The following is a 24,106-nucleotide window of genomic DNA, read 5'->3' as shown; positions in this document are numbered from 1 at the left end:
GCCAGTGGTGGTGGGGGTGCTAGCTGGAGTCTCCCCGGAATGAGAGCAGCGAGCGGGAGGCTTAGGCGCCAGCGAGGTGCAGGCTGAGGGCGCAGGTGCGTCCCTAGTTTGGAGTTTGCTTTTGTGCCCTGAGTGCGCGGGCGGGTCGGAGGGTTCGCACCCAGCGTTATCTCGCCGTGCGAAGCGCGGCCGCCGCTTCCTTTTGTTAAAAGTTGAGCGTGTGTGACCAGCCCACGGAGCACCGGCCCGCAGGTTCCCAGCCGCGCCGAGAGGAAAGTTGGAGAGCCTTTTCTCTGCTCCGTGGCTGCTGCTTTCTGACCGCGGCCGTTCTTTGTGCCCCAGAGCTGGGGACCGACCCGCTGCCGTCTCTGCTGGGCGCGTCGTCCGTGGACACGAGTCGGAGGCTGCGGTGTCCCCCGGACGCCCTGCTTATGCTTCTGCGCGGGTCGCGCGCGCGGCGGGGAGCTCTGGGGCCGGACCCCGCGAACCTGGAGGTGGCGGCTACAAGGACAACTTGGGCAGGGTGTATAGCAAGCAGCCGCTAGGTTGCAGACTTGGTGCTTTTGGAAATCCCATGCCGGAGGCTCGCCCCTTTCTACGGAGGTGCCGTTTCTTTCTTGCCACGCGCCTCGGAGCGCGGGCCGCCTGCTCTCGGGGCGGGCAGGGCCATAGCGCTGGGACACTTCGGTCCCTGACCCCGGCTGTCTCCGGCGCCCGGCCAGAGTGCCGGGCCAGGTTGGCGGGGCTCTGCGAGCCCCTCGAATCGGTGTCTGCGACCTGTAATTGTAGGTCCGTTTTGTTTGGGGATTTTGAGATTTGCTACACCCCTTCCCACGTGATACCTGTACTTAAGAGCCGCTTGAGGTCGGGGTGGGGGTGGGAGGTGGAGTGGAACTTTCAGCAAATCTTGGATGTTAAAGCTGTTGTGAAAATCCGGTTATATGCGCTTGGGAACTTGGGTGTTAAGGTGGAGGAGGAGGATTGGCAGGCTCCTGGGAGCCCCCAAGCAGATTCCTGCCCCTTCCCCTTTTCCTGGGTGTCGCTGGTGCGTGAGTCAGTGCAGGTCGCCCTGCCAACCCCAGGAAGACCCGCTCTCTCCCAGGTCACTTTTTTTTTTTAAACGTGAAGGCTACTCTGATGATGTAAGGTTAGAAAGTGAGTCTGAGCTGGAATTCAAGGGCTCCAAAGGAAGCATCGCTATGAACTATTGTGGAGCTCCCTGGACTGCTGCTCAGTTTTCCCATAAAGTCTCAAGATGCAGCCTCCTGCTTCCCGATCTTGCAAGAAGGCATTGTGAGGGCTTTCCTGTGGGGGAAGAGGCCTTGCGTCTGGACCCTGGTGAGGTAGGAGGGATCCGGAGCCAGTGCTCAGATTCCTGAGGTATTTGGCCGCCTAAGCTTCAAATGACACGTTTGGTCCTGACATCTTTGTGTCCTGGCATTTTAAATTTCTGTTAAGATACGTGAATTGAACCTCCAGGAGGGCACTAGAAAGACAAACCACACAGAATAGTTCCCTTTTTTAAAAAAACGAAATGAATTAATTGCTTCCTTCTTCCTCATAATTAGCCTGCGCCATCCAATAGATTTTGGCAAAGGGAATTTTAAGGTCTGGCTTTGGAGAAGGAGGCGGGGGCAGTGTGGTGTAGTGACAAAGCCTTCTGCTGCCCCCTGGTTTTTCTTTTCTCGGCGAGGTATTGGCTGTGTGCCCTTGGCAGGTTGCTTCAATTCTGGGGAGCCCTCAGAGGACAGTGAGGCAGCCACATCCCAAAGGATTTTTGGGGTCTGGAATTCTCCTCTTCCTGGGTTCTCGGGGTAGACTCTACTCCTCTTCTGACCTCTTTCCCTGATTCCTTTGTGCCTCCTTGAAATTCCTCTGCCTCTCCTGGCCACAGGGACCATTTGGTGGTGTCCTCCTAGTCTACCTCTGGCTAAAGCAGGGACATGTGGCTTGTGCTGCCCTCTCCTCAGTCCACATGTGCCCATCTACCGTTTTGCTTTGAGGTGCCAAACTCCACAGGACCCTTCATCCTCTCCCCTCTCTCAAGTATTTACAACTCTTGTGCCCAGCAGGATGAACCTGCAAGGAGTAGTGAATCATGCCTCCCCCTCCCTCCGCTCCTGCAGGTGTAAGACTATAGATCATCCCCAGCAGCTGCACACCTTCTGGATGATTATCCTGTTGGAAATAATATGATGGCCTTATAAAGGGAACCAAATAAGTCATCTATCCCCACTCCGGTCTTTCCCAGTCACCCACACATTTGTTCTTAAGGTTTTATAAAGCATGTATGCCCTGGCATTAGTACACTTTTTCTGTGGCGTCTGAAATTCACATTAGGCGTATGGTACATCGTTGTTGATCTACGATTGGAAACGGTGTGCCCGGCTCTGTACTGGGGCCTTTACCTGACTTCTCCATTCCTCTCAACAACAAGCCCAAGAGGCATCCTCCCTACCATTTTACAGCTGGAGGAACGGGCTGGGCATCAGTCAGTTCCCCAGATAATCAGCACTGAGGCCTGAGGTTAGTCCCTCAGAAAGGAAGATAAGCTGTCACTAAAATGATGGCATCAGTTTGAACCATTTTCCATCCCCCATTCCAAAACACAAAAATGGTCTTAGCGTTCTAAACTTGCGGCATACTTGTGAAAGAGTAAAACCCTCAGTGAGGGGTAACGGCGTTGTGCCATTTACCCTGAATGAGCAAGATGAGCTGTCAGGGCACGTTACTACTCACAGCTTTTATTCTCTAACAAATTCTGTGGGGGAAGGTGCCAAGTGTTTTGTGGCTTCCCTGGGAGCACGTTTATGTACAGATGTTGTTGTGGTGATGGATTTTGCTGCTGTTGTTGACAGCCACTAGAAGTTGCTCGTAGGATTTTGACTCATTTCCTCAAGTCTTCCCCCAGCTGATTAAGGAAGGACAGCAGGAAATGAGCTGCAGTGTTCCTAAATGGAGTTCTTGAAGCTGGACCTGCAAGTGTGGGGACCCCTCAAAGGCAGCGAATTTTCTCCAGGATGAATTTAGTTTTAACAATCGACAGGTTAGGACATGGAAGTGCTTTATTTTGTTGTATTCAGGTGTGGTAACTTTTACAAAAAGGGATTGAAAGACATTTGAAGGAATCTTAAACAAAATTTCATATGCAATCTCTGTAACTTGGATTTTTTTTTTTTTCATGGCTGGAAATCCAGAGTGGGGAGGGGTCTACAAGGGAGTTACCACAGGTAAAGGTTTGTAGGGTAAATCATTGTTGAAAGGAGAGGGCACTTGTGAGTAAGCCTGGCTTAGCCCCTCTAATTTCTGATACTTTGGACATGAGACAGCTCATCTTTGGACTTTAGACTCTTAATAAATAAAGAGAAGTTGTAAGCTGATAGCCCATGGACATGTTTTGTTTGGCCTACATGATGCTTTTTAAGAAAACATTGAGGCAATATTTAAAAAATATGGAGAATTTATATCCAAATCTCTTGGAGAATTGAAAACTGCCCCTTTAGATAAGACCTGTGCTCTTCAGGTTGCTCAAGCATGTCAAACTTGCGGCCGGCTGCTGCTAAACGAGGCATGTAGCCCCCCCCCGCCAGAGTTTGACATGCTTGCTCTAGGCCAGTGGTCCGCAAACTGCGGCTCGCGAGCCACATGCGGCTCTTGGGCCCCTTGAGTGTGGCTCTTCCACAAAATACCACGTGCAGGCGCGCGTACAGTGCGATTAAAACATCGTGGCCCATGCTCAGAAGTCGGTTTTCGGCCTGGGCGAGTCTATTTTGAAGAAGTACTGTTGATATTTGGCTCTGTTGACTAATGAGTTTGCTGACCACTGCTCTAGGCAGTACCGCTCTTTACTGCCAGTCCTTGGGCGTTAAGGCATTTAGCTTGGGCCCTGGTAAGCCCAGGGGTACCACACAGCTACCTAGTAGAAGGAGTACAGGCCCAAGGAGTGAAACAACTTTGAATTAGTCTGCCGGCTCTGCAGCTGCCAGTTTTGTAGCTATAGAACAAGTTGCTTAACCTGCTGAACTTCACTTTTTCATCCTAGTTTTTTAGCTGTGTGACTTTGGGAAAGTTACTTAACCTCTCTGTGCCAGAAATGTGTTGCTACATATGAAGTTTTTAGAATGGTGTTGCCCGGCAGGCTCATAGTACAACCTTAATGTGTGTCAGCCATAATTATCTGCAAAATAGGAATTATTACTATCCCTAAGATGGGAATAATGTCTTCACTAATATGATTGCCCTGAAGAGTAGAAAGAGATTCTTGTAAAGATGCTTGGCACAGGATCTGGGATAGGATAGGCAGCTAACACATGCGTAAACTCCGCTCGTATGTAGAATTTGACTGCTTCTCTTTATAATCCTCGTACGCAGGTACCAATAAGTACTAACTTGACAGCTTATAAAACGGGACAAACTTTAATTTTTGTCTTGAGTTTTATATAGCTTTTGACATAACAGTTGGGAAGCACTAGTTTTAGAGATTGAACAGATCTCGGGGTGAGGGAACCAGAAGATTTCTCCAATGAAAACATTTATACCTGGTGATTTTTCCATTCATCTTATGCATACATTTTGGTTATGACACACTTTTGTTAGATCTCTTCCATTGCCTACCTTTCTGTCAGCTAGATTTTCAACAGTTTTGCAAATTTTAAAGTTTAAGTTGAATTGATATTTAGGGCCAGTGGCACTAGAGTTAGTTAACAGCTTGGCCTCTGAAATGGACAACCTGGGATTTTATTCAGTCCCACCACTGGCCGGGTGTGTGATCTGTAAAATGGGCATGGTGGCACAGGGCTACTGAAAGGAGTAAACGAGTTACGCACATACAGGCGTAGCACAGGGTCCCTCGCAGGGACGGCCCGGTACTGCACCGTGAGGCTGATTTTATGTTCCTCTTTCAGCTTTATCTCTTATAAAAAAAATGGAAATGGTTTAAAACCAGATTATCTAGAAGTATGTTTTGGTATTAAAATGAAGTATATACATTTAATGTCTAGTTTGTTGTTTGTTTTTTTTAAGCCAATAGTTTCTGGTAATGCATACTTCTCTCCCTCGCTTTTTATTTAATCTTATTTGACCTGCTTTCCATGAAAGGGGATACAGATTACTAGATAAGAGTTTAGGAGGGGAAAGGTCTGTAAATGGCCATTTTCTCAAGGTGAATAAGTAAGTGTAGCTTTCCTGGGTCCCACGAGCCCTATTAACCTTGAAAGCTCCTTGAGGTCGGCTTTTCGGTGACTGCCTTCCCTAGGAGTGAGGGGCCGCGCTGAACTTGTCCGTTGCTCCAGGCTGGACACTGAGTGGTGCTCAGTAAATATTGGTTTAACATCTCTCCACTTCTCCAGCGCTTGCAAAGCACTTTGAATGCAATAAATGCTCAGTAAACATTTCGGATTCAGTTTAACAAAGATTTATCAGTCTCTATGCCTTGGTCCTTGCAGGGACTCCAGGAACTGGCTAGGGATGGGAGAGGGACAGGTAAGAACACAGCCATGATTCAAAGTAGAATTGGTGTCTTAAGAAGTGGAAGGAAGGGGGAGGCAGGGGAAGGTGGAGGTGAGCCAAGGCAGGGAGGAGGCCTCCTGCAATAATGTCAACATTAAAACCATTTTAATGAAAAAAAATAATAAAATAAAATATAAACAAGTGCAAAGTGCTTGGGCAAGATTTAAGAGGGGAGGTGTTTCTGTCTTGGTGGGTGGGTGCTAGAGATCAGGGATCAGTAAAAGTGTCCATGTGGGAGATAACATTTGAGATTAATTTCTAAACCTTAGAAGAGAGAGGGCAGAATGTCTGTAGTTGAGGCTTCAATTGGAAAAAGCTACAGAAATAGAGAGCAAGACATTAAGATCTTATTTGCGGCTTGTCCAGTCTTTCTCTCGGTGTGATGGTTGCGGTAGGAGTTGGAGGGGTAGACTCTGGTTTAGCTTCAGGGAACATTTAGTGTTGAGTTCGGTCCAGATTCTAAAACAAGGTTTGAGGTCCAGGCCAGGGTGGAGGTGACTCAGTAGTGGTCCTCGGCCTGTGTTATTGGTACCGGGCTGCTCGCTCCATCATTCCGTCCAGGTAAGCCCTCTCCGCAAATGTTCTGAAAACTTGGACACCCCCAGTGGGCAGCTGAGACTAAGGAAGGGATGTGTGTTTAAATTTTAGTAAAATACACATAACATAAAGCTTACCATCTTAATCATTTCTAGGTGTCCTGCTCAGTAGTGTTAAGTACATTCACATAGTTGTGCAGCCAGTCTCTGGAGCACTTCAGCTTGCAAAACTGAAACTCTGTACCCATTACTCCCTGTTCTCTCCCTCCCCCAGCCCCTGGCAACCATCATTCTACTTTCTGTCTGTGAATTTGGATACTCTAGGAACCTCCTACCAGTGGAACCATTCAGTATTTGTCTTGGTGACTGGCTTATTGCATTTAGCACAGTGATTTTCAATTGGTATGCCGCAAGAGGCACGCTGGTGTGCCGCAAGAATTTTTAAAATATGCAATACCTGACTAGTCAGGGGCACTGACCTCTTTTTCCTTAGGTTGTCAAATAAAAAAATGACAACGTCTAACACAACAAAAGCCATCCGGTGTGAATAAATCAAAATTATACCCCCTCCCCCTTTTTTTATCAGATTGGCAAAAAATGTGTTTTTTGGTGTGCCGCAGAATTTTAGTAATTAGTTTGTGTACCATGAGATGAAAAAGCTTGAAAATCGCTGATTTAGTACCATGTCCTCATGGTTCATTCATGTTGTAGCCTGCTGTATGTAGATGTATGTGTATGTATATGTCCCATTTTACCCATTCATCCATCAAGGGACACTTGGTTGCCTCCCACTTTTGGCTATAATGAATAATACTGCTGTGAACTGGAACGTACAAATACCAGGGGCCTCTTTTAGGGTGGTGGAGCTCATGGCCAAGGCAATGAGTTGGTGGGGAACTGGGCCCAGGGATGACCAGACTCTTTAGGTGAAGGAGTAAGGGCCTGGGTGTGTGAGGGTGCGGGCCCTGGAAAGGAGAGAGCACATAAGGGATGGGAGAAAGATAAAGGTGGCAGACTTAATTCAGTTGGCATATTACAGGCACCTTGGATGTGTCAGGCACTAAATTTTAGTGACTAAAGAGATCAAGGGAAGGGGAACGGGAGTTATTGCAGGGTGGATAACTGAGAGAACTGGTGGTGAGGTGGAATTAATGGAAATAAACAAACAAACAAAAAACAGGAGGAGGGAGCAGCCCTGTGGTGGTGGAAGGGTTTGACATTGGACTCTGCTGTTTTTTGATTGGTTATTTACAGGCTGCATGGGCTTGAAACTCAGTTCTGCAGGTGGTAGACATGCGTGAAATTCTTCCTAGGGTCAGGTCCATGAAAAAATAAAAGCTAAACCCCAGAGGTATGGAACATGGCTCTTTGGTAGGATTTAGGGATTATAAAGAATTGTATGTTAAAAAATAAAAGAAAAGGAACAAAAGAATTGTGTGTTGTGCAGCAGTGATATAATAAAAAGTGAATTTTCATGAAAAGAATACATATCAGGAAGATACAACTCTGCCTGTATTCTCTGCGTTAGGCCATTTAAAAAGTATGTTTATAGGTTTCCTCAGATAATAAAATGGACATTCTGGATATAGAACAGGACATAGAGTTAATTAAAGCTTTGGGAAATAGTTGCCTTTGAAGGCAACTTAAAGAAATTGGATTTATTAAGCCTGGAGTAGATAAGGTGAAGGAAGGTTTAGTGAATGACAGTCTTCAAATATTTGTAGTATGTGAGTGAAGAACGGGACAAAATGAGAGTAGTTTAAACTGCCCCAGAAGACAAGATTTTTTAAAGGAAAATTCTTTGATTAGAAGGGTTGCCATCTGTGATGCGATTTGTGGTAGTTGTAATGTGGTCAATTGGTAGCTTACTCAGAAACAACTTTAAAAGATCATACTTTTGCATGTTTTACCTAGATTATATGCTCAATTCAAATCCAGAGCAGGTTCCAGATTATGTACTTTGTGTTACTTTTAAGTTTAGGGCAAATTACAGTGCCCACCCTGCCTACCCCTTCTTCACTCCCAGCTGAAATAACAGGTTTTGTAGATTCAACATCTGATAGTGGCAATAGATCAGTGGTTCTCAACCTTGGCTGCACAGTAGAATCACCTGGGAATCTTTTTAAAATCCTGATTTCTGGGCCTCATCCTCCGGAAGTTCTGTTTCTTTGTTATTAATGTTGTGGCCTCACCCCATAACAAGGTTGAGAACCACTGCAATAGATGATCTTTGACTCTACTTATTAACAGATTTTAAATATTTATATAAATGATAAGCGGGGTATGTAGCAGTCTGCATAAATTCATTTGCTAAAGACACACACACACACACACACACACACACACACCCACCCACCCATCCACCCACCCACCCTCCTATCCAACCACCACCACCACCACCTCCTCCACCACCACCACCACCACCAAAACTAAGCCAGCAACAAGCAAAACCCCCAACCCTTGATAAAGGTCCTGTGTGGTTTAGGACATCTTAAGACTCGATCCTGGGTTCACAAAGGCTTGCATTAGGAAGTAATTAGGGACACTGGTTACTGCTCACAGCTAAGAGGCTGGGGGAGGCACAAGCCTATCATTTCAGGAAAAGGTGTGAGTGATGATGACACTTGCCAAGGAAAACCTTGCTCACAATCAAGGGGGAAAAATAATAAGGAAAATGAACCGAGGAGAAACCATTACTCCTTTTCTAATTTTCTAGTGAGGTGAGCCATCCAGCTGCCTTTGGGTTTACCCCAGGTGAGTCAGGTTATGTCAGAGGGTGTTAAAACTTCAAACAACCCAGGGCTGCCAGTAATTTACATATAATGGCCTTTGTAGAGCCTTAAGCAGAGGAATTACTTAGCAGAGGTAGAACAATGGAGGTGTTATCACAAAGAACTTTGGAAATGATTTGGTGTCTCTTTATTGGAAGGAAGTATTTATAGAGAAGGATCTAACATAGATTTGGCTTCTGGGGAAAACTGGTGGATTTTAAAATTGTGATAGGTGGATGGTGGCATTGTTTATTTGTTATTTGGCTAGTGAGTGTTTTTTTAAAAAAAATATATTTTTATTGGTTTCAGAGAGGAAGGGAAAAGGAGAGATAGAAACATCAATGATGAGAGAGAATCACTGATAGGCTGCCTCCTGCAGGCCCCCTACTGGGGACCAACTCCGAAACCCAGGAATTTGCCCTTGCCCGGAATCGAACCCAGGACCCTTCAGTCTGCAGGCTGACATTCTGTCCACTGAGCCAAACCGGCTAGGGCTAGTGAGTGTTTTTAAGAAAACAAGGCTTAATGTTTTAAAAAAGTTGAGGAGTAGTCCATTTTGAAAGACTATGGGTACTTGTAGAGTGATAATAATTTTCAGCTTGTAAAATGTTTTAGATGTGTTTCCAGTGTAATTTTCACAATGTAGATTTCTCTCTCTCTTTTTTTAATAGCTGATGTTGAATATGTTCCTTGGGAAGATTTTCACTTTAAGAAATGGCCTGGTAAAGCCACACGGGTCTGCCTTTAGGCTTTTTTGTCATTAAATTAAAGCAGGCTTCTTAATCCAAAATATGTCTTTAGAATAGCCACTTGAAAATCGTTAATTGGTATGTTTAAATGTTTTTCTACTTATTTTAGTGTAGTCGGTATATTTACTGCAGGGAAATAGACACATTTTTAGCTTGACTAAAATGCACCACCTCCCCTCCTGCTTTTTAAAATAAACTAGCATATGTAGAAGGACTTAGGCATTTTTTTAGTAGATCGGAATGTGTAGCCTAATTTACATGCCAGCATTTTGAAGGGACATTATTTAGGACGATCACCTCAGTTTCAGAATGACTGCCTTCTACAGAGAGGCTGGCCCAGGAGTGGACGTATGGATGGGGAAGTGTGCCTGCCATCAGGTGAGGCAAGCCCATGGCAGGGCCCCCAGCTTCTCTGTGTCCTTACCAGAGACCTGGAGCAGCGCTGGCCATGCATCTGTAGTGCTTAAGATTCACAGCTTCACTCCGTGGTCCCTTGTCTCTTTTAAACTGACCCAATACCAGGAATTCATCGATGGGTTCACAAATACTTACTGAAGCATCAAGGAAGCTATAGCAGCGAGCACACCAGGCAAACATCCTTGTCCTCTTGGGGCTTATGGTTTAGTGAATTCCTTTCCTTTCATGAGCCCAGGCCCACAAAGAGCCCAGAAAGGGCGGGGGGGGGGGGGGGGGGGGGAGAGCAGCAGTTCTCAACCTGTGGGTTGCGACCATCGGAAAACACATACAGCATATCAGATATTTACATTACGATTCATAACAGTAGCAAAATTACAGTTATGAAGTAGCAATGAAAATAATTTTATGCTTGGGGGTCACCACAACATGAGGAACTGTATTAAAGGGTCGCGGCATTAGGAAGGTTGAGAACCACTGGTCTAGGGTCTCATAGAAAGCAGCTTAATTTAGCTTTATTTCAGTTCTGTATTATGGTTAATGAAGGAAGGGAGCTGAGAAAGGCTAGGTTTCTCAGGCTCAGGAGGGACTGGGTTCAAGATGGGAAAGAAGGGCCAGAGAAGGCAAACCAGGAGCAACAGGGACGGGAGAGAGATGGGCAGGGACTCAGCAGGAGCTTTTGAGGTTTAAGTCTCTGCCACGGGAAAGGCTGGGCATTCTCCCTCTGCTCAGCTGTCCTGCTCCAGCCTTTGCAGCTCCTTAGCAGGTGTTCTGATGGAGGATCCCCCAGAGGGGGTTGGGTAGTGTGTGCAATCAGGAGCACAGACAGGTGTCTTCACTTTCAGGACGTCATGGAGCCTTGAATGTCACGTGCCCGAGTGGTGTGTTTGGAACCATTTTCCTCAGAAAATACCAGAACGCCTTTTCCCAGCTGAGAGAGATGCTTCAGGGGTCCAGGCTGCATGCTCTTCAGTATGTCTCCAAGGGCCGGAGGGTCTGCACCTCCTTTTTAAATGGTTTCATCTTCGTCTTGTTAATATCTGACCATCTTTGGTTTTAATAATGGGTTCAACCCATAACACTTTGTGTCTGACAAAGTGACATTCAGCCACCGCCAGTCATACTCTGCGTCACGTGTCACCTCTCCTCTGTCACTAGCTGGCCCAGGTTGAGTCACTAGCTGGTCCAGGTTGACATCATCTGACTTTTTACATTTTAGCCTCAGGGTAGCCTTTGTGGGGCCCATGAATGATAAGCTCTTCAGTTTCAAATCAAGGACTGACTCCCCAAATAACAGTTGACACTTGAATTACTCAGGACGGGAAAGGTCCTTCCTTGTCTGTCAATTGTTGGGCATGCAGTTAGGACTCTTGCTGCCTTGAGTACCGTTAGGAAGGAACTGAGATGAAGAACATTCAGGACAGCTTGGGAGAAGGCATTAAGGCGGATTCCTCAGCTGCAAGGAATGATGTCGATTAAGGATTTTGATGAAGCTTCCAGCTTTAGTTATACAAGTAGGGGTGCTTAAGAAATAACATCAGTTGCTTGAAAGTACTTGCTCTAGAGTTGAGGAAAGGCTAGTGTTTCTCAGCCAGTTTTTTTTTTGTGTGTGTTTTTTAAAAATCTAGTGTAATCATCATTGATAGTCATTGGTTAGCACCTATTGTTTGGGGTGAGACTTTGGGGGGGGGCCTAAATTTAAATAGGCTTTGTTTAAGTTTGCTATCAGTTGAGACTAGGGAATAGAAAAAAAAAGAAAAAAGTAGGGGACCTATAACTTCTAGGCTATTCCCTGCGTTGTTTGAAAACCTATTACCAGGCATTATTTTTCAAGATTGAACTTCACATTAACTTAAAAAATATATTTATGATGGGAACATTTCACACATAGAGAATAGTGCAACAAACCCTTATATACTCATCATTTAGCTTCACCAGTTGGATCAACAACAAATCTTTGTGCTTTACCTCTACTTCATCCTCGCATTATTTTTTTCATCCTCTCATTATTTTGAAGCATTATCTCAAAAGCATCATCAAATTTTATCTGTAAATATTTTCAGCATGTAGCTCTACAATACAGAGACTCGCACCCCTAAAATAACGATAATGCTAATGTCACACCCTCCCAAATCAATATAACTCCACAGTGTCACTGAGTATTCAACATTCACATTTTCCCTATTAAAGTAAATATAAAATATATACAAACATATAAATATTTGATATATCCAAAAAAGATACACGTATTGCAATTGGTTGATATGGCCTTTAAGTCGTTTTGTCTTTACGGGTTCTATTCCCCTATTTTTTATTGAAGAAACTTCTTATTTGTCCTGTGCAGTTTTTTAGTCTGAATTCTGCTGATTACATTTCCCTGTTCTCTGTATTTCCTATAAATTGGTGATTTAGAGTTTTGATCACAAATTTTTTTATTCACACAGCATACAGTTAACCTTTTTTTTTTAAAAAAAATATTTTTATTGATTTCAGAGAGGGAGAGGGAGAGAGAGATAGAAACATCAATGATCAGAGAGAATCATTGATCGACTGCCTCCTGCACGCGCCCTACTGGGGATCGAGCCCGCAACCCAGGCATGTGCCCTTGACCGGAATTGAACCTGGGACCCTTCAGTCCGCATTCTGACACTCTATCCTCTGAGCCAAACCAGCTAGGGCCAGTTAACCATTTTTAAATAAACAGTTTTACTCATTCCCCATACCCCACCCCTTTGGCAACCATCAGTTTATTCTCTGTACTATGGGTCTTTTTCTGATTTGTTTTGTTTTTTTAGATTCCACATATCACATATATGATTTTTTAAAAACAAGACTACTTAATAGATGGTTGTTCTATTCAATTTTTTTTCTCTCCCCCCTTTTTTGTATACCTTGGGGACTTAGATTTGTATTTTGTTTTTGTATTTGTATTTTGTTCTACTGGTTGACTTTATATAGATACCTTTATATAATACCCTTGGTTGCTCTTTGGAGGATGGTCGTTATTTTCTATTATTTTTATACCTCGAGTAACATTTAAATTAGCTAGTAGCTTGTTTTTCCTCTTTTCTTCCCCTTGCTATGATTCGAAGATCCTTTTACTCCCAGTTACTATCTATAAGGCAATCAGCAAGCATATTATGTTTTTCAGGTATGTACTCCTTCCTCTAATTTTTCTGATAGCTGTACTATAATTATTTTATCAACATATATAGCAATCACATGCTCTACTGTTTCTTTGTTATCACCATTTAATCTTCAATCTACAGGTAAATATATATTTAATGCTTGCCACTAGTCCTTAGGTCTTGTTCTTGACATTTTGGTTTTCTGAAGCACATCCTCTAACAGATGTCTTAGGAAGCCCTCTTGGGATGTATTTTATGAATTATACTTGGGCACCGCCCAACCTCTAGTTGCCTGTCCGGCCCTGCCTCGGGACAGCCAGGGCTGCTGCTGGTCCAGCCCTGCCTCCCTCTCTGGCCCTTGAAGCAGCTGCTGCCACCGCTGCTGATCAGGCCCTCCCCAAGCGCCGGCACCTGGAGGCCCCTGCCACCCCGCCCCCGATGCTGCACGCACAACCTCCTCCTGCAACCTCCTCCTGTCCAGTCAACCAGTGTCCCAGTTAATTAGCATTTTTCTCTATTGTATTTATATATATGTGTATATATATATATATATAAAAATACACACACACACACACACACATATATATATATATATATATATATATATATATATATAGAGAGAGAGAGAGAGAGAGAGAGAGAGAGAGATGTTTACAACAAATTGTCCATAGCCTTTACACTTAAAAGTTAGGTTGATTGATAGATAAATCCTTGCAATCTTTTCTTTGCTCAAGTCTCTTTAATAATTTTACTGTATTGGTTTTTGCCTTAAAGTGTTGTCAAAGTCAGCTGACAATCTGATTTTCTTTCCCTCCCATTAAACTTGGTTTGTTTGCCCAGATACCCAAAGGAATGTTTTTTACCTTCATTTTTTGAAGTCCAATAGGTTTATAAAAGTGTTGGTTGCTCTGAGTTGATTTTTTTCCCCCAGTGACATGATGTGCCAATTTAATATCTAATTCCAAGTGTTCTTTTCTAGTAAAGTTTTCTTGTAGTATAGCTTTTGCTATTCTATTCTTTGTTGACTTTAGGAACTCCCATTATGTGTATGTTAGATCTTCTTTGCCTGTCTTCTATATTAATGACTTTTCTAAATCCTTTTAACATCTTCATTGTTTGAATTTAATTTTTTCCCTCTTTACATCTCGTAGTTTTTATAAGACACTATTTATTTTATTTGCTCTTTTTTAAAATATGTATTTTTATTGATTTCAGAGAGGAAGGGAGAGAGAGAGGAAGAAAGAGAGAGAGAGGGAGAGAAACATCAATGATGAGAGAGAATAATTGATTGGCTGCCTCCTGTACATCTCCCACTGGGGGTCGAGCCCACAACCTAGGCATGTGCCCTTGACTGGAATTGAACCTGGGACCCTTCAGTCCACAGGCCGATGCTCTATCCACTGAGCAATACCAGCTAGGGCTATTTGCTCTTGTTTTCTTTGTATTTAACATTCATTTCTAAGATGACTTTTTTCCTAATTATTTACCTCCATTTTCAAATATTTATCTTCTCCAACTTATTTCTGATTTACTCTGTCCTTTTATAGCTTTTCAAATTTATTGAATTTCTTTTAGCTCATTTTGAAATGTTATGTTATAGTTTTCATTTGTTTTGTGTCTTTCTGGCATGATTTTATTGTCTATACTAGGGATGTCATTCTGTTTCTTATTTTTTCTCTAAATAACACTTTGGAATTCAACTGTGATTCTATTCTGTTGTTTACTGTGAGTTTTCCTATATTTTTAGTAGGGCCAGTATAGCTTTTCTAGCTTCACAGTTCTAGAGTGCCCACTTACATTGTTTTCACGAAGTGGTAGAGAAGATGGATTCTACTTTTCTACACCCTAAGATCTTACTCTGTGTCCATTTTCACCACCCCCACCCCCAACCCCTCTTGAACCTTCCCTTTGTCCCTATTTTGCTCATCTTAGACTCATCCCCAGCAGTTTCTCCTCAGTATGGAACTGTCCTAGTTTTACTTCATAGGGATCAGAACTCCCCTACCCCAGCACATTCCAGCACCTTAGACATACATGGGTAAGATCCCCTCTGCACTCGCTAGTGAAACTGAAACCTGCCAGGTCCCGTGCCAGTTTACATGGGTCTTCTCAGCAGGCCCTCTGGGCTCTCCTGCAAGTACTTACTGGCAGTTCTTGAAGCTGTTGGTAGCATGTCCCTACCTCCTCATACATAGGGTTCATCGGAATACCTTATCACCTCATCGTGTAGATTGTGTCCTTTTTGGTTCTGCTCTATTTGTGTGTTTTAAGGTTGGGTGGGGGTTGGGTTCAGGAGATTCAATAATTATGCTGCCACTACCATCTTGCCAAAATCTATATGGACTTTTTAACATAAAATTTAGTAATCTCTGAGCCTATCAAATGGGGACCAGTGTAGCAAAGTCTTGACACATTAAATCACTGGTAGTTGCCTTTAAAAATAATTTTCTTTCAAAATAGTTATTAAAAATGTGTTGTAGAGAGAAAAGTCAGTGGTCATAACTATCTGAAAATGGAAATTGAATATTGTGGCCTATGCAGCATTATCTTTCCAAGCTGATTATTAATGACAAAAGGTTAAAATCATCTGAATGCGAGGGAGCTTATATCTGAGCTAATGTTACTGAGGAAAACGTATAAAAAGTGACAGATTTTTGCCATTGTTTGTTTGGTGTGATATTCCTTGTGTTCTGAAAGATAATAGTTTAAAAGCTTTAAACTAGAACTATTTTACTTTGAAAGTTTTAAACCTCATTTATATTTTTAATACCATCTATTAAAGATAAAATCATTACTTAATTAGGTGCATTTTTTTCCTTTTAGCTTTTCCCCCCAGTGAAAAATTTGCATATCTGTAATTATAGTGATTTGAAAAAAGTGCTGCCAGGGTTTGACATAGTATTAATTTAGATTTCCAAAAATACTAAATTTCCTTCCTCCAACTTGAGTTTCCTCCAATTGGCCATTGATTTAAATTACATATTAAAGGTTACAATTTTAGGATAGGTCTCTTTCCACCCTCCCCCCCCTTTTTTTTAGGGATAGCCATTATTCTAGAGCCATATAAGGAAGAAGTAAAACTTTCTCAATGGACATATTGGAAACTTTTTTTTTTTTAATTCTGGAAAATACAGCAAGATCATTTTAAGACATTCGTCTTTCTTGAGTGAGAAGAAATCATCTCAAACATGGGGCTGGTCAATTAGGAATTCTTTGCAGAAGGGTAGCAGGCTTAATGTATCGCTCTAAGTGAATGTCACCCACGAAAAATTAAGGGAAAAGTGAACACTCATTAAGCAAATTGACCAACAAGTGTTCTAATGAATGTTACAACAAATTTGAATAAACTAATTTTGTCCATTAGTGTGCTTTTAGACCAATGTGATTGTTTCGGTCTAATTATTTTTTATTTTGTTTATTCAAATGTGGAATGGATGCAGAATTAACTGTTGCTGCATGTATCTGATTAGCAATTTAGGAAATTGGCGAAAGGTATGGGACTATTCACCAAGGAATGCCGGGTATTTGATGGGGCTGCGTGCAGGCGCATTACAGTATAGGAGAGGCCTGTGCTGTTTTCTCTGTCTCACCCACTGCACATGGGACTCGGGCCCTCACTGGATTAGCACGGGCTGTGGACGTGGGCTCTGGGTGCTCGGATGTAGTGTACCAGATTGAGGTCTGATGTGCTGCAGAAGTTGTCTTTGCCACCCCGTGTCACTCTTCTAGAGTCCCGTCGCTGTGACTGGTGAATTCTGCAACATTTCCCACTTCTAAAGCTTGGGGATTCGAGAAATCTGTGCCCGAGTGGCTGCCAAAGCTTGTCAGGGGGACCCAGTGCGAGGCCGATTTCTAGGTGTAAAAGCCAGGCAGATTTGTTCACTCAAGACAATCTGTTTTTGCAGGTTTGCTTTGATTTCCAAGATACAGATACTGGTAAAAAATATTTTCTGAGGCACTCATGCCATGGGTTTCTTCTGGCAGCTGCCTGTCTTGTGGGGGAGGGGGGCCCCTGGTTATCCAATGGGGCCTGCAGCAGCAGCATCACTAGCATCACCTTGGACTCATCAGAAATGCACGCTCCCTCCGCACCCCAGAGCTAGTGAAATCGGAGATTCTGGAGCAGGACCCAGCAGTCCATTTTGACAAGCCCTCCAGGTGATTCCTGGACCAGCTAAAGTTTGGGAGTCACCCATCTAGAGTGTAAAAATGGCTGAGCTTTGTCTCAGCTGTGGGCTGTGAGCATTACAAAGTTAAAGCTCCTGTGGTCTCTTGGAGCGTCAGCGGAGGGTGCAACTCTCAGTTCTCCTTCTGCTGCACCAAGAAGATAGAGTTTCAGTTAGTCCAGACAGGAAAACAGACAACTGCAGTACCGTGGGACGGCGCCTCGGCTGAGGCTGCAAGAAGCCTTCAGAAAACGTGTATGTGCGCCTGGGAGAGGGGACAGGAAGGCCCCTCTAGAGGTGGTTTTTAGAAAGGACAAATATGATTGAGGCTCCTTCTGATTAAAACCCAGCGCTCTTAGAATAAAATGTGTGCACGCCGATCCAATTCAGGGCCTCCCGTGTTTCCTTTTGATCTCCATTTTGCACACACTACCTGCCTTATCGATTGCTCTCAGTGCTTCTTCTTACTCCTTAAAGGCGTCCTGCTCCATCCAGCACTGCAAGGGGCACCACGTTCCCCCCTGGTCTCCTAGTGCACTTCTGATCCCAGCTTATGTTTCCTTTCGACCCCCCAGGGTAGGTCAGGTCAGCTCTCCTTGTGCAGTGCACGCCTGTGTACTCATCACGTTGTAATTATATAATTGTATAATTACTAGTTTATTTCTCGTGCGGGGGAGAGACGTTGCCTTGTTCAGCTCTAGCAGGAGAGCCCAGCACACAGCAAGCATTCAGGAAATATTTTCAGATGAGTGAATGAATGATGGAGTGGGGAAGGGGCAGTCCCATCTTTATCCCTGTGCTATGGGGCTGGTTAATGTATGAAATTTTGATAGAGATGTCACCTAATGAGTTTTATTTGCAGGAGCAATTGCCACCACCATGCAGTCCTATCACAGTTGAAAGGCAAGTTCCTTGCACAGTGGCAGCAACATTTCATAACTTGGTTCTAATTTGGGGTCTGGCCTCTGGGATACCCCAGAGAAGTTCTTGAGTAATATTATTCCAAGGATGTGAGAAAAGAGAGAAAGTCTCTGATCTTGGAAATGTTCATAGTGCATGGACCAGAAGCCGGCAGCCAAGGTGGTAAAGGTGGCACCTGGGAAGTTTTCAAGGAAATGACTTGTCCAAAAAGAGCTGCTGCTTGCAACTCACAAAGTTGATGTTGGGGCATCATATTCTTCCCACCCGCTTCTAATAGAGGAGCAGATACACTTCTTTGCCTTATTGTAGTTCCTTTGTTTTGGCTTGGAGAAAGCTAGAGCTTTTCATTCCTGTTCTAGAAGGTGAAAGCATGGGGTTAGCCTTCCAGAGGCAGCAGCTTCAAGGTGGGGCACCTGCCTCAAATAAGACACTGAGTAAGCCTTGTTGATATTTAGTAAAAGGATTGCCAATAACAAACACATGTGTAATTTATAAAAATACATATATTTAGAGTGAGGACTCAACTTTTTTTTAAAGATGGGGTTTCAATGGGAATATTGCTTTCAATAGAGGAACTGATGATCATCTGTTGACTAATGTGTTAAATTAGTTGATTGTTGTGGGATTTTGTTTGTTTGTTTTACATTTGAGGTTCAACATAATCTTTTAGACCTATTGTAAACTCCTTTTAGAATAAGTGAATGTGATAAACACAGTAAATGTTGGAACTAAAGTCCTAAACACAACTTCTCGGTGTCACAACAGCTATAATCTGCTGAGTTGGCTAGGAGTGTTGATGGCATGAATGGCCATAATTTTATGTTTTAGTGCCTATGCCTTTATTTTATTTATCTTTATTAAATGCCATATTCCCTCATACTTCAGTCATTCCACATTCCCCCCTCCACCCCTATGCCTTCCCACCCATCCTGGATCCCAGTGTGGCTCTCATCCTTTCTCTGGTACTCTCTTACCTACCTTTGTTACTATCGAGCACGGTAATTACAGCAGTAGTAATAACAGGACTGTTTATTGATTGCAGGCTACATAAAGGATTTAGAGATGATGTAAGAATCCTGAAATATTTTAACCCCAATTTATAGGTGTCAAAACTAAAGCTTGGAGAGGTCAAGTAACCTTCCCAAAGCTCATAGCTTGGATTGGAATCCATGGTTGTCTGGCTCCAAACCCCACACCAGTTTTTCTATATTCCTATTGCTTTAGCAGCACCGTCTTCTCCAGACTCTGAGCTTGCCGCAGGCTGAAAAATGCTGCTAAATAAAGTTACAAAAGTTGCAAAAGTAGTACAGAGAACTCCAGAATGCTTTCACCTAGACTCACTGATTGTTAACATTTTACTTTGTCTATGTATATGCATGTTATTTTTTCTGAACCATTTTGAGAGTAAGTTGCTAACCTCCCCCCTCCCCCCAAGACCAATTCCAAGGAAACTCAGCTTTGTATTTTGTGAGAGCATTGAGGCCAACCAGAATGAGTTTCCTCTTCTGCCCTCCACCCGAGTGTGGCCTTCCCCCCTCCAGGGTCGAGGCCCCTCCTGGGAGGTACACTCTGAGCTTCGTGCTCTTCTCCTCAATCTTAGCCCTAGTCCTTTTAATTCAACTCAGACCCTAAAACTCATCCACTGCGGTCCTGGAAATTGGCTCTCTCTAGACTCTATAAAAGCGGAACCTCTTCTCTGGCAAAGTAACACAAAGGCGAATACATAAAAAAGGGCTCCCTGTAGGTTTCTACCTGTTCTGTGAAAAGAGGGGCAAAGGGGCCCTTGCCTCGGCCTGTTATCCGGAGCTGCAGCCAAACTGTTTTGCTCCAGCTCATGCAAGTCTGTCTGCAAGACAGTTATCAATGCTGGTAACCTTTTCTCTGGCAACTGCCTCAGATAAAATTCCTTTGTATTATTACTGCTATTGATACTTTTGTTCTTACTTTTACTGTCTCGTGGCTATAAAATGAAAGTGTAAGTAGAAGGAAAACAAGCATTCTGTCCGTTCTCTGTATGGAATGGAGGAGAAGATGCAATTATCTGACGGGTCAATTAAAAGCTGGGTTTAGAGTATACCCACCAGTAACATGTATTGATTTACCCATTATGGTGAGAATTAGCTTAAATATCTGTTTAAGCCAAGTAGGATTCCTAGCGTCTTTCAGAACTAGAAAATCAGAGAGGCCTTTCAGCAGTGTAGATCACATTTGAAGACAGATTAAAAATAAAAGGCCTCAGGCAAACAACCCAGATGTCAGAATGAATGGGTAAACAGAGATGTGGTGTATACATACAATGGAATATTATTCAGCTTTCAAAAGGAAACTGACACATGCTGCAGATGAACCTTGGAGATATTATTTGAGTTACATAAGCAAGACACAAAAGGACGACTATTGAACGGTTCCACTTATATGAGATCCCCAGTTTAGTCAAGTAGATGGTGGTTGCTGGGGGGGTGGGGGTGGCGGCCAGGGGTGGCAGAGTGGGGAGTTATTGTTGAATGGGCAGTTTCACCTTGGGATGATGAAAAAGTTCTGGAGATGGATTGTGGTAATGTTTGCACAACATTGTGAATGTACTTAATGCCACTCCACTGTACAATTAAAAATGATTAAAATGGTAGACTTTATGTTAGGTATATTTTACCACATGAAAATAATTCAGTGCCTAGTTGGCATATATTTATGTTTGTGTCTGTAAATGCTGACTCCCTAGTCCTTAACTTTAGGGTATTTCATTGGATGTCATTAGAATGCGATGCTGCAGAATTAGAGCGAGAGCTTATGGAGTCAGGTATTTTTATGTCTTAAGGTTTTCATTTGCCGCTAGCACAACCTCATTTCCTGCCGGCACAACCTCATTTTTCCTCCTGAGCCTGGGAATTGACATTTTGAGCAATTCTCAGTTTCCTGGTAGGAGGAAATGGTAGGGTGATTAGTTAGTATTGGAGTGCTGCCCACACTCTCCACACGTGTGCAGGACAATGCTAATGTGAAGGCAGTTTACACCTGCAGGTCCTTCTGTAATATCTTGTGAGGATCCGGCTGTAGCCCTCCTCTCTGGAGTGTGCAGCCAGGAGGGTCTTCTTGGAGGTGAGACATGCACACACAAAGATCTTCCTTGGTGCCCTGGCCGGTTTGGCTCAGTGGATAGAGCGTCGGCCTGCGGACTGAAAGGCCCCAGGTTCGATTCTGGTCAAGGGCATGTACCTTAGTTGCAGGCACATACCCAGTGGGGAGTGTGCAGGAGGCGGCTGATCGATGTTTCTCTCTCATCGATGTTTCTAACTCTCTATCCCTCTCCCTTCCTCTCTGTAAAAAAATCAATAAAATATATTAAAAAAAAAAAGATCTTCCTTGATGCTTGGTAGGTAGGTCTCAGGGGAAAGCTGGCCTTTGCTTAGCATAGCTGACCTTGGCCATGCTCATCTTGCTTTTTTTTTTTAAAATCCTCACCCAAGGATATTTTTTCCATTGATTTTTAGAGAGACTAGAAGGGAGAGGGAGAGACAGAGAGAAACACTGATGTGAGAGAGACACATCGATTGGTTGCCTTCCGCATGTCCCCGGACCAGGGCCAGGAGCCTGCAACCGAGGTATGTGCCCTTGACCGAAATCGAACCCGGGGCCCTTCAGTCCTCAGGCCGATGCTCTGTCCACCCAGCCAAACCCGCAAGGGCTCATCTTGCCTTTTTACTTTGTTCTTTAGTCCTTCTGTAAGTTAAGGAAGTTAAGGTTGAAAGAAGTCAAGAGCTCCCCGACCTGCACCCCTAACTTCATAGAGAGTGTGGGTCTTGTTCTAGTGTTTGCTGGATTTGAATCCTAGTGCTTCTTATCTGGTTCAGGTTTCAGTACATGCTTCCCAGAGCTCAAAACATGGAAACCTACATATTCACAACAGGACCTGTTCTGGGCTATTGGGAAAAACCCACTGGAAATGAGAAAGTTCCTCTTTGCTGCAGGGATGGATCCTAATATATTGTGCTTGTCAAATCCAGTCCTTATCTGACTCCCCAAAGACCGACTTCATAATGGCAGATAAAGGTTTTCCTGTCGGTACATATCTTTGGCTGAGATCAAAAGGGGAAGTCCTGCTTCCTCAAACATGGGGCTGTATTTTTCTTCGGATGAGTGAGTAGGAAATATATTAAGTAGCCTTTGGTGCTGGCGATGTGTGCATGTCTAGAAGACATTTTGCAAGATAATATACTGAAGGGGGTGCTTTCCGTGTTGAATGATATGTTTGTCACAGTTGTTCACTTTATAAGCTGTAAGAGCCAGGGGTCAAATTCCATGTTTAGGTCTTTATTCTGTGTTCAAGCAGTAGTTTAAAAACAAATAGGTGGTTAGTTATATTATTGATGCCATGAAAGAATCACTGCTATTAATTCTCACCACAAATAGTTCAGTACCTTTCATGTCCTGCCACTGGATCTTTATAAGGGGCTTTCTCTTGACCCTTTTATGGCCTATGTGTTTGATTACAGATCCTAGAATCTTCGCGCTTTTGATGGCTTTTACTGGGCTGTTTGTAGTTTTTCAGAAGGGGAAACCAAGGCCCAGAGAACCTAAGTGACTTGCCCAAGATTTAGAATCCTGAACTTCTCCATGTCCCCATCATTGCATTTCTTTTCTTATGCCTTCCACTAGCTACTTTAGAGTGAAAACATGCAGTTACACATTTCATCTAAAGTGTACAAATATTAGCTATCTTGGCAGACACCAAACGATCACTAATTTTTCCCTCCTTCACCCGGAGGAAAGCTGTGACAGTTGTCACATCTTTAGAAGACATTGATTGGCAGCTTGAAGTTCTGCTGTCCAGTCCTCGTAGTAAGTTTCCTTTAGAGGCATGTAGAACGTTTAACACCCCCTTGATCTTGGGTGTCCTTTTCAAAAGGCAAAGCAACTGGAGGGCGTCTTCTCTTGCCACCAGATGGCATGCTTGTGAATCCGGAGGAAGTAGGAGGAAAGCATGGAGGGTTCAACTGCAGAGAAGCCCCCCGTGGGGCAATGTGGAGGGATCTGAGGTGGGAAAATGCTTTATAGCAGAGCCTGAGGTCTGCATGATTTTCCCAGGGATCACAGTAACCGCCAGAAAAGCTGCAAATGCAATTGCTACAGGAAAGGTGTGCTCAACACAGGTGATTTATTAGCACTGGGTTTATCCATGTGGTTAAAGCAGAAAATAGAGGGCCTGACTTGGTCCCCAGGAGGAAACCACTCTCAGTAGCAGAGGCAGGAAGGGCCCAAACCACAGGTGAATCCACCCAAGCTGAAAACCCACAGAAAGGTGAGCGGGCGAGAAGGTGGGGTGGGGGTGGCGCCGCCTGACCCTGCCTCCCCTGAGAAGGGCACCCCATTTGCTGTAGGACATCCCTTTCTAGTACCAGGGAGCCTGGTGCACCCACTCTTCCTCCAGTGTCCGTGGGAAATGTGGTTCCCCATTAGCTGCTTTGTGCCACTCATGCTTTCCTGAAAAGAGTAGGTCTAAAGAAGGAGGGCCTTAAAAAATGGTACCCCCCCCACCCCGCCAGCCTTTGATGCCTTTGAGCCAAATGGGGTCGTGTACCTCATGGCCACATTCATCAGACCTTAGGAGCTTCCAGGCAGGCCTGCTTCGCAGCCTTCTCTGCCAGTCACCTCTCTGTCCCCGCTTCCCGTTCCTTTCTTCTTTATTGTTCACCCTGGCTGCCTGCCTCTGTGGATGTTCATCTCCCAACTCTTCATCTGAGCCCCTGTGTGCACCACCCGTGTCTTCCCCTCTGCCATTAGCCACAGCCTTCCTTGATCACTGATTCCAAGACACTCCCCCTTCCTCCTCCTCCTTCTCCTCCCCTCCACTCTCCTCCCTCTCCTGTTCCCAAAACTCGGCCGGAAGTTGCTGTCTCCAACAGACATGGAGTCAAG

At 43.9% G+C, this 24,106-nt stretch overlaps 1 protein-coding gene across 2 annotated transcripts in view; it reads left to right on the top strand.

Moving 5' to 3' along the window:
- KIT (KIT proto-oncogene receptor tyrosine kinase) overlaps positions 1-24,106 on the top strand; it is an 80,257-nt gene that overhangs the window by 486 nt on the left and 55,665 nt on the right. The window lies entirely within an intron of this gene.

The sequence above is a fragment of the Myotis lucifugus genome, unplaced genomic scaffold, assembly GCF_000147115.1.
Source record: "Myotis lucifugus unplaced genomic scaffold, Myoluc2.0 scaffold_127, whole genome shotgun sequence".
Taxonomy (NCBI): Eukaryota; Metazoa; Chordata; class Mammalia; order Chiroptera; family Vespertilionidae; genus Myotis; species Myotis lucifugus.
The sequence above is the reverse complement of the archived record's forward strand: the minus strand, read 5'-3'. Positions and strand labels throughout refer to the sequence as shown.